Source organism: Heptranchias perlo, chromosome 25, assembly GCF_035084215.1.
Source record: "Heptranchias perlo isolate sHepPer1 chromosome 25, sHepPer1.hap1, whole genome shotgun sequence".
NCBI lineage: Eukaryota > Metazoa > Chordata > Chondrichthyes > Hexanchiformes > Hexanchidae > Heptranchias > Heptranchias perlo.
The window spans coordinates 9,181,035-9,192,363 of record NC_090349.1 but is presented as its reverse complement, the minus strand read 5'-3'; positions in this window follow the sequence as shown (position 1 = coordinate 9,192,363).

The following is an 11,329-nucleotide window of genomic DNA, read 5'->3' as shown; positions in this document are numbered from 1 at the left end:
AGGTACCGCATGGTAGGTTGTTACATAAGGTTAAATCTCATGGGATCCAAGGTGAGGTAGCCAATTGGATACAAAATTGGCTTGACGACAGAAGACAGAGGGTGGTTGTAGAGGGTTGTTTTTCAAACTGGATGTCTGTGTCCAGAGGTGTGCCTCAGGGATAGGTGCTGGGTCCGCTGTTATTTGTTATTTATATTAATGATTTGGATGAGAATTTAGGAGGCATGGTTAGTAAGTTTGCAGATGACACCAAGATTGGTGGCATTGTGGACAGTGAAGAAGGTTATCTAGTATTGCAACGGGATCTTGATAAATTGGGCCAGTGGGCCGACGAATGGCAGATGGAGTTTAATTTAGATAAATGTGAGGTGATGCATTTTGGTAGATCGAATCGGGCCAGGACCTACTCCGTTAATGGTAGGGCGTTGGGGAGAGTTATAGAACAAAGAGATCTAGGAGTACAGATTCATAGCTCCTTGAAAGTGGAGTCACAGGTGGATAGGGTGGTGAAGAAGGCATTCGGCATGCTTGGTTTCATTGGTCAGAACATTGAATGCAGGAGTTGGGATGTCTTGTTGAAGTTGTACAGGGCATTGGTGAGGCCACACTTGGAGTACTGTGTACAGTTCTGGTCACCCTATTATAGAAAGGATATTATTAAACTAGAAAGAGTGCAGAAAAGATTTACTAGGATGCTACCGGGACTTGATGGTTTGACTTACAGGGAGAGGTTAGACAGACTGGGACTTTTTTCCCTGGAGAGTAGGAGGTTAAGGGGTGATCTTATAGAAGTCTATAAAATAATGAGGGGCATAGATAAGGTCGATAGTCAAAATCTTTTCCCAAAGGTAGGGGAGTCTATAACGAGGGGGCATAGATTTAAGGTGAGAGGGGAGAGATACAAAAGGGTCCAGAGGGGCAATTTTTTTCACTCAAAGGGTGGTGAGTGTCTGGAACGAGCTGCCAGAGGCAGCAGTAGAGGCGGGTACAATTTTGTCTTTTAAAAAGCATTTGGACAGTTACATGGGTAAGATGGGTATAGAGGGATATGGGCCAAGTACAGGCAATTGGGACTAGCTTAGTGGTATAAACTGGGCGACATGGACATGTTGGGCCGAAGGGCCTGTTTCCATGTTGTAACTTCTATGATTCTATGATTCTATGACACCAGTAGGTGGTAGTTTATAGGTGGATCACAGCAGAAACACGAGCTGACTGGCCTCAATTGCTTATATATGGTACAAGAGGTTTACTGCGTCTCAACTCATCAGGGTAACTTGCTGAATTATTTGTACAACAACAAAAATCTGCACTTATATAGTTCCTTTAAATTAGTAAAACATCCCAAAGCACTTCACAGGTGCGCAATCAGATAAAATTGTCACAGAGTCAAAAAAGGAGACGTAAGGATAGGAGACCAAAAGCTTGGTCAAATAAGTAGGTTTTAAGCAGAGTCTTAAAAGAGAAGAGAGGTGGAGATGTTTAGGGAGGGAACTTCAAAGCTTAGGGCCTATACGGCTGAAAGCAGGGCAGCCAATGTTGGGGTGAAAGAAGTGTATGATTCACAAGAGGCTAGATTTGGAGCATCACAGAACTTCCTTTAATAGTTGCTAATTGCACGCTCCATGCTCCCCATCATCTTGGTAAGATTACCAAGGCTACAGAAGGCTAGAAGCAAGATGTATGACAACATAATATAACATAATAACAACAAGAACAACTTGCACTTATATAGCGCCTTAAAGGTAGTAAAGCGCCCAAAAGCACTTCACAAGAGCATAATCAGACAAAACTTTAACACCGATCCTGAGAAGGAAGCATTAGGACAGGCGACCAAACGCTTCATCAAAGAGGTAGATTTTATGCAGAGGCTTAAAGAAGAGAGAGGTAGAGATGCGTAGAGGCTTAGGGGGGCGTTAATGGCTTAAGGCACGGCCGCCAGTGGTGGGGCGAATGAAGTGGGGGATGCGTAAAAGGCCAGAGTTAGAGGAATGTGGAGCTCGGAGAGTTGTAGGACTGGAAGAGATTGCAGAGATAGGGAGGGAGCAAGGTCATGGATGGATTTGAACATGAGGTTGAGCATTTTAAAACTGAGTTGTTGGCAGACCTGGAGCCAGTGCAAGTCAGCGAGCAAAGAGTTGATGGGTGAACGGGACTTGGTGTGAGTTAGGGTACGGGCAGCAGAGTTTTGAATGAGCTTAAGTTTATGGAGGGTGGAAAATAAGAGAGCATTTGAATAGTCGAGTCTAGAGGTAACAAAAGCATGGATGAGGGTTTCAGGAGCTGATGGCCCGAGGAAGGGGCAGAGACGGGAGATATTGGGCTCGAATTTAGCAGGCCTGCGGGTTCCCAGCGGGTGGTCCTCCGGGAGCGTGGTCAACAGGCTCCGCGAAATTAGTGGGTTGCCCGCGCGATCGTAGCAGGCAACACACTAATAGGAATCAATTACCTGCTCCTCCGGGGTCCATGGCGCAGGCCTGCGCGTCGGTCGGGCTGCGCACGCGCAGTACGATCTGTCAGCTGGAGGCTCTCTAGTTAAAGGGGCAGTCCTCCACTGACAGATGCTGCAACCAATGGAACAAATTGCAGCATGGAGCAGCCCAGGGGAAAGGCTGCTCCCAGTTTAATGATGCCTCACCCCAGGTATCATCAGATGGGGTGAGGAGGAGGGGGAGGACACAGATCTTCCACCCGGCGGGCGGGAGGAAGCGGCCTGCCTCTGCCACCAAGAAGGCCTGGCTCGAGGTGGGAGAGGGGGTCACCTGCGCCACCAACATATCGCCCACCTGCATACAGTGCAGGAGGCGCTGCAATGACCGCAGTAGGTCAGCCGCAGTGAGAACACGAAGTCTTTCCCCTACACTCCGTCTGCCACAACACTGCCCCCACCCCACATCTCCTTCGGCACCGCCAACACTACTCTGTCACATCACCCTTCATACCCACTCAAACCCCATCCTCATCTTACCTCCACCTACTCACCTCGCCAGTACTCATCCTGCCACTAACACGCGACCCAATCCTCATACAATCTCATTGCTCCATCCCATACTCACCCTCTCGTGCATCTCCCTCACGGCCAGCCTCACTCAACCTGCCACCACCTGTGCTGCAGCCACAGGGCATGCATCACATATGTGCAGTAGGCAGCGTAAGGCAAACGTGTCGTGAGCATGAAGGGGGTGCACAAGGGTGTCTGAGGGTTTGTCATGGGTGTTACCTATATTGAATTTCAGAGCAACAAACAGCACACATTATATTGACACCACCACTGCCATGTCTCCGCGAATCCTGTCTGTTGTGTCCAATAATGCCCGCTCCTGGGTATCACTATGAGGACCCACCACTGATGCCACCCATCGTGTTACTGCAGAGTAGGTGCAGGTGTATTTGCAGGGCTCGTCCGCGCAGATGACTGAGAGACATCGGCGGTGTAGCCGGCTGCACCCTGGAAGGATGCGGAGGAGAAGGTGTGGAGGGCAGTGGTGACTTTGACAGTGACAGGTAAGCAGTTGGTGCTGGGGCCAGCCAGGAGCAGCTCGGCATGAAAGAGGCTGCAGATCTCCACGACTACATGTCGAGCGAATCTGCGCCTCCCTGTGCACTGCTGCTCGGAGAGGTCCGGGGAGCTGCGCCTCGGTCTGTGGACCCTGTGGCGAGGGTAGTGCCCTCTGCGATGCGTCTCTCTCTGCGGTAGCCCTCCCTCCTGCTGTGCAGGTGGGCGTGCAACAACACCGTGTTGGGGGGCTCCACGTCTCTGCGGCGGACGGCGTGGACTGCGAGGCTGCTGGGGCTGGTCATGCTCTTCGTCCTCTGAGGGTGTCCACACACCACCCATCTGGCAGGTGTTGGTCTGAGGGGTTGTGCAGGGTAGGTGGGTGGTTCCTCGGACTGGGGCTGTGGTTTTGTGTCGGTCTGTCCTCTGGCTTGGCGGGGGGTGGTGGGGGGCAGGGGCTGCCCTATGTGACGCAGTGGCCTCCTGCGTGGGTGAGGGCTGTCCCCCGTGGAGTGCACCTTGCCACCTGCCACAGGCTGCTGGCTGCAACACGCCTGGTTGGAGAGAGACTGTTTCCCCCAGTGTGTGAAACTCACTGCCTTGAACCTAAAATCCCACACTTCCTCTTTTGACAGCTGATTCAGCTCATTAACTGACCTCAACAAGCAAGGTAAGTACTCTCAAGTGGAACCCCGCTGGCTTTAATTGCCTGCGGGATTCCCACCAGCGGGGCTTGCACGCGCAGCCCCGCACGTCAGCGCGGTACCCGGAAGTGGCCGGGATTTCGTCGTGATCCGGTCACGTGACCGGATATCGGGATTTTCCGGGCCCCCCCGCTGGAAACCCGCCGGAAACCCGACGCCAAAATCGAGCCCATTATGTAGGTGGAAGTAGGTGGTCATTACGACGGAAAGGATATAGGGTCTGAAGCTCAGCTCAGGACCCAATAGGACAGTTTGGTTCAGCCTGAGACAATGGCAAGGGAGTGGGATGGAATCAGTGGCTAGGGAACAGAGCTTGTGGCGGGGGTCAAAGACAATGGGCTCGAATTTAGCAGGCCTGTGGGTTCCCAGCGGGTGGTCCTCCGGGAGCGTGGAAAACGCGGACGGCTAATTGCGTGCGTCCCCCACGCGATCGCGGGATAATTGAACAGATTAAGTCCTGCTTCCGGGTTCTCCGCTCCCCAGCTGCGTGCCGGCCGGCGGCGCACGCGCAGTGCCGTCGACGTGATGTAGGAGCTCCACTTAAAGGGGCAGTCTTCCAAAGCCCCTCCTGCTGCAATCATTAGGCTGTTGATGATGGCTCAGCCAAGGGGAAAGGCTGCACCCCGTTTTTCCGACCTTGCGCTGCAGCTGATGCTGGAGGGCGTGAGGAGGAGGAGGGACACGCTCTTCCCGGAGGATGGACGCAAGTTCCCTGCCGCCGCCACCAGGAAGGCATGGGCAGAGGTGGCGGCGGAGGTGAGCAGCAGTGCCAACACCCCAAGGACTTGGGAGCAGTGCCGCAAGCGCTTCAATGACCTGACTAGGTTTGGCAAGGTGAGTACACCAACGCACCCTCCCACAGCCCGTCCCCACCATCACGCCAAATAGATCACAACCCCTCCTGCAGAGCCACCACTGCGCTCCAGCAGCAATCCTCACAGCCACTCGTTCACCATCCTCGCCGTGCCCGCAAGTACCCACCGTCCCTGTCCCCACCCGAACACTACCACACACCCCAATCCCCATGCAATGGGATGGGCACATGGCACACGCATCCTCCCATTCATCTGCGCCACGCTCAACCCACCCACACCGATGCTCGATGCGTCTCACAATGCAATACGCACCCACTCACACATCTGTGTTTTGCCTTGACAGGAGAAGAGGAGCAAGAACAATCGTGAAAGGGCACGCACCGGAGGTGGCCCGCCGCAAGTGGTAGAGCTCACCGACGCCGAGGTGGAGGCGCTCGACCTCGCCCGCACGAGACATTGCCTGTCGGTGGCTGATGGCGAGTGTGTCGCTGCAGAAACGGCCGGTAAGGGAAAGCTGACACTCAACACCCATGATCGCGAGTGGCCGCATCATCACCTGCCATCAGGCGCACCGTAAAGTTGGTCCACATGCCTGATAGTGCCCTCTGTTCTCTTGCAGGGCCGTCTGCGAGTGAAGCGATCGAGGAGGGCGATTCCTCAGAGGACCTGGCGGTCTCTGAGGGTGCATCGTCACATCAGAGCCAACCATCCACCAGCGCAGAGACACGCACCTCGGTGGGTCCCCCTCGCCAACTAGTTGGGGTAGCACTTGGTGAGTCACCGCGCACGAGTGAGTATGAGCAGACCCTGGTGGCAGGGGCAGCCGCGGAGGGTCCGCGTCGGAGGGAGCACTCATCTCCAGGCTCTGCTCAGCCGGACCCAGTTGCTGAACCCAGGGGGCCACCAGTGAAAAGGAGAGTCGTCGAGGGGCACCAGCTAATTGCTGAGGTACTGGGAGAGGTGCCGCGCGCATTGTCCACAATTGCGCAGGCGATGGAGGAGTCCAACTCCTGCATGCGGGCATTGGTGGCGCAGGCACAGGAGGGTACCGGCGACACAGTGTCGCGGGTAGGTGCGGGACTGTCTGCGGTGGAGGACAGGCTGGCCTCCCTCGAGCGTCACGCACAGCTCCAGATCGAGTTCTTGCAGGCCGTGACAACGTCTGTACGGATTCAGGGTGAGCAACATTCCGCCGCCATCAACAGGCTGACGGATACACTAGGGGTGGCCTTGCAAGGCCTCACACATGCCATCCAAACTGCCGTCCAGCAGGGTGGAAGGGGTGATGTGGGCCGAGGCCATGAGAGGGATGATGGTGACCGGGGACATGGAAGCAGGGACGCTTCTCAAGGCGCCCCCACGTCCCACCCGTTGCCCACCTCTCAACCAGTACCCGCAATGGTGCCTCCTCTCCAGGTGGCCGAGTCTGCCCCTGCCCCGGTGCAGGAGGAGCAGTCTGTGGAGGTGCCCTCACGGGCAACGAAACCCAGGGGCCGTCCGCCAAAAGCATCTACCCGGTCAAGGCGAGAATACGAGCAACCTGCCACTACCTCTGCTGGAGCCACAGGGGTAGCACCACGTAGGGGTACCCGCAAAAGAAATCCAAAGGCGTTATAAGCACAAAGGGAATACACCAGGGTGTCTATTAATTTGTACAGTTTTTTTTTATATCATGTCACATTGTACATATTAAATACTCTATTCTCACCACTCCTGCCACCTCTCGTCCATTCTTCCGCGGCCTGTGCAATAGGTGCGTTCCGTGGAGGCCATCATGACGGCGAACACCTGCTGCCGCCCATTGGGCACACTGCTGTGGGTGCAGGAGTACTGGCAGCACTCTTCAGTGGAGGGGGCTGGTATGGCCGCTCGCATGTGCAGGTGAGGAGATGCGAGTGCCTCGCAGTGTCTGACTCTAGGAGAACCGTTGACGTATGAGTACCTCCCTGGCCCGGCGACCATCCCGGTGAGTCGTGGTTCGGCGCATGGGTCGTCCACTATCCTCTGGTGCGTCCTCCTCCTCCGCCTCCTCCTCCTCCTCCCCCTCCTCCTCCTCCTCCTCCTCCTCCTCCTCGCCCTCGCCGTCCTCAATGTGGGTGGCGGTTGTGGATGGGGCCTCCTCCAGCGGCGCCCCTCTCTGTTGGGCCATGTTGTGCAGGGCACAGCAGACAACTATGATTCGTCCCACTCTGAATGGTGTGTATTGCAGCGCTCCCCCAGAACGATCAAGGCACCTGAAGCGCATCTTGAGCAGCCCTATGGTCTGCTCAATTGTAGACCTGGTAGCAGTGTGGCTGTCATTGTACCGACGCTCCGGCTCGGTGATGGGGTTCCTCAGAGGTGTCATGAGCCACGTGTGTAGGGGATACCCCTTGTCGCCGAGGAGCCAGCCGTTGCCGGCGTTGGGTGCCTGCAGGATGGGCGGGACGGCGGACTCCCTGAGGACGAAGGCATCGTGGCAGCTGCCGGGGTATCTGGCGCACACGTGTAGGAATCTCTGGCGGTGGTCACAGATGAGCTGGGCGTTCATGGAGTGATACCCCTTCCTGTTTATGAACAGCCCTGGCTCATGCGGAGGTGCCCGTATTGCGATGTGGGTGCAGTCGATTACACCCTGTACCCGTGGGAAGCCAGCCATGGCATGGAATCCAACCGCCCTCTCCATCTGGCTGCGCTCGTCCATGGCGAAGTTGATGTAGTGCGAGGCCCTGCGGAACAACCCATCGGTGACCTGCCTTATGCACTTGTGTGCAGAGGACTGACAGACCCCGGTGATGTCCCCGGTGGCACCCTGGAAGGAACTGGATGCGAAGAAGTTGAGGGCAGTGGTGACTTTGACGGCGACAGGTAAGAAGATGCTGCTTGGTCCATCAGGGAGCAGCTCGTCGTTAAGGAGGCTGCAGATGTCGGCCACTACCTGGCGATTGAATCTGAGCCGACGTATGCACTGCTCCTCGGAGAGGTCCATGAAGCTGACCCTCGCTCTGTACACCCTGTGCGGAGGGTAGTGCCTCCTCTGACGCATCTCTCTCTGCGGTTGCCCTCCCTCCTGCTGTGCAGGTGGGTGTGCCACTGCACCGTGTTGGGGGGCTCCACGTCTCCGAGGCGGATGGCGTGGACTGCGAGGCTGCTGGGGCTGGTCATGCTGTTCGTCCTCCGACGATGTCAACGCACCACCCATCTGGCAGGTGTTGGTCTGAGGGGTTGTGCAGGGTAGGTGGGTGGTTCCTCGGACTGGGGCTGCGGTTTCGTGTCGGTCTCTCCTCCGGCTTGGCGGGGGGTGGTGGAGGGCAGGGGTTGCCCTATGTGACGCGGTGGCCTCCTGCGTGGGTGAGGGATCTCCCCCGTGGAGTGCACCTTGCCACCTGCCACAGGCTGCTGGCTGCAACACGCCTGGTTGGAGAGAGACTGTTTCCCCCAGTGTGTGAAACTCACTGCCTTGAACCTAAAATCCCACACTTCCTCTTTTGACAGCTGCTTCAGCTCATTAAATGACCTCAACAAGCAAGGTAAGTACTCTCAAGTGGAACCCCGCTGGCTTTAATTGCCTGCGGGATTCCCACCAGCGGGGCTTGCGCGCGCAGCCCCGCACGTCAGCGCGGTACCCGGAAGTGGCCGGGATTTCGTCGCGATCCGGTCACGTGACCGGATATCGGGATTTTCGGGGCCACCCCGCTGGAAACCCGCTGGAAACCCGACGCGAAAATCGAGCCCATAGTCTCTGGATTGTTAGTCGAGGCCTTTGGATTGCTAGTCCAGTAATATAACCACTACACTCTTGCCAGCATTTATTGCCCATCCCTAATTGCCCTCGAGAAGGTGGTGGCGAGCCGCCTTCTTGAACCGCTGCAGTCCGTGTGGTGACGGTTCTTCCACAGTGCTGTTAGGAAGGGAGTTCCAGGATTTTGACCCAGTGACAATGAAGGAACGGCGATATATTTCCAAGTCGGGATGGTGTGTGACTTGGAGGGGAACGTGCAGGTGGTGTTATTCCCATGCGCCTGCTGCTCTTGTCCTTCTAGGTGGTAGAGGTCGCGGGTTTGGGAGGTGCTGTCGAAGAAGCCTTGGCGAGTTGCTGCAGTGCATCCTGTGGATGGTGCACACTGAAGCCACAGTGCGCCGGTGGTGAAGGGAGTGAATGCTTAGGGTGGTGGATGGGGTGCCAATCAAGCGGGCTGCTTTATCTTGGATGGTGTCGAGCTTCTTGAGTGTTGTTGGAGCTGCACTCATTCAGGCAAGTGGAGAGTATTCCATCACACTCCTGACTTGTGCCTTGTAGATGGTGGAAAGGCTTTGGGGAACCAGGAGGTGAGTCAGTCGTCGCAGAATACCCAGCCTCTGACCTGCTCTCGTAGCCACATTATTTATATGGCTGGGCCAGTTCAGTTTCTGGTTAATGGTGACCCCCAGGATGTTGATGGTGGGGGATTCGGCGATGGTAATGCCGTTGAATGTCAAGGGGAGGTGGTTTGACTCTCTCTTGTTGGAGATGGTCATTGCCTGGCACTTATCCGGCACGAATGTTACTTGCCACTTATGAGCCCAAGCCTGGATGTTGTCCAGGTCTTGCTGTATGCGGGCTCGGACTGCTTCATTATCTGAGGGGTTGCGAATGGAATTGAACACTGTGCAGTCATCAGCGAACATCCCCATTTCTGACCTTATGATGGAGGGAAGGTCATTGATGAAGCAGCTGAAGATGGTTGGGCCTAGGACACTGCCCTGAGGAACTCCTGCAGCAATGCCCTGGGGCTGAGATGATTGGCCTCCAACAACCACTGCCATCTTCCATTGTGCTAGGTATGACTCCAGCCACTGGAGAGTTTTCCCCCTGATTCCCATTGACTTCAATTTTACTAGGGCTCCTTGGTGCCACACTCGGTCAAATGCTGCCTTGATGTCAAGGGCAGTCACTCTCACCTCACCTCTGGAATTCAGCTCTTTTGTCCATGTTTCGACCAAGGCTGTAATGAGGTCTGGAGCCGAGTGGTCCTGGCGGAACCCAAACTGAGCATCGGTGAGCAGGTTATTGGTGAGTAAGTGCCGCTTGATAGCACTGTCGACGACAGTGCTATTGAGAGTAGACTGATGGGGCGGTAATTGGCCGGATTGGATTTGTCCTGCTTTTTGTGGACAGGACATACCTGGGCAATTTTCCACATTGTCCGGTAGATGCCAGTGTTGTAGCTGTACTGGAATAGCTTGGGTAGAGGCGCAACTAGTTCTGGAGCACAAGTCTTGAGCACAACAGCTGGGATGTTGTCGAGGCCCATAGCCTTTGCTGTATCCAGTGCACTCAGCCGTTTCTTGATATCACGTGGAGTGAATTGAATTGGCCGAAGACTGGCTTTCGTGGTGGTGGGGATATCGGGAGGAGGCTGAGATGGATCATCCACTCGGCACTTCTGTCTGAATATGGTTGCAAACGCTTCAGCCTTGTCTTTTGCACTCACGTGCTGGACTCCGCCATCATTGAGAATGGGGATGTTTGCAGAGCCTCCTCCTCCCGTTAGTTGTTTAATTGTCCACCGCCATTCACGACTGGATGTGGCAGGACTGCAGAGCTTTGATCTGATCCCTTGGTTGTGGAATCGCTTAGCTCTGTCTATAGCATGTTGCTTCCGCTGTTTGGCATGCATGTCGTCCTAAATTGTAGCTTCACCAGGTTGACACCTCATTTTTAGGTACGCCTGGTGCTGCTCCTGGAATGCTCTTCTACACTCCTCATTGAACCAGGGTTGATCCCCTGGCTTGTTGGTAATGGTAGAGTGAGGAATATGCCGGGCCATGAGGTTACAGATTGTGCTGGAATACAATTCTGCTGCTGCTGATGGCCCACAGCGCCTCATGGATGCCGAATTTTGAGCTGCTAGATGCTTTCTGAATCTATCCCATTTAGCACGGTGGTAGTGCCACACAACACGTTGGATGGTGTCCTCAGTGTGAAGACGGGACTTCATCTCCACGAGGACTGTGCGGTGGTCACTCCTACCAATACTGTCATGGACAGATGCATTTGCGACAGGTAGATTGGTGAGGACGAGGTCAAGTAAGTTTTTCCCTCGTGTTGGTTCGCTCACCACCTGCCGCAGGCCCAGTCTAGCAGCTATGTCCTTCAGGACTCGGCCAGCTCGGTCAGTTGTGGTGCTACCGAGCTACTCTTGGTGATGGACATTGAAGTCCCCCACCCAGAGTACATTTTGCCGCTGTCGCCAGTACTTTAGGATAATCCTTACCCTTTTAAGGATATGGCTCGAGGACTCAAAGGACAGAAAGACAGCTGATCATTACCCTTCATTTATCAAATGATACAT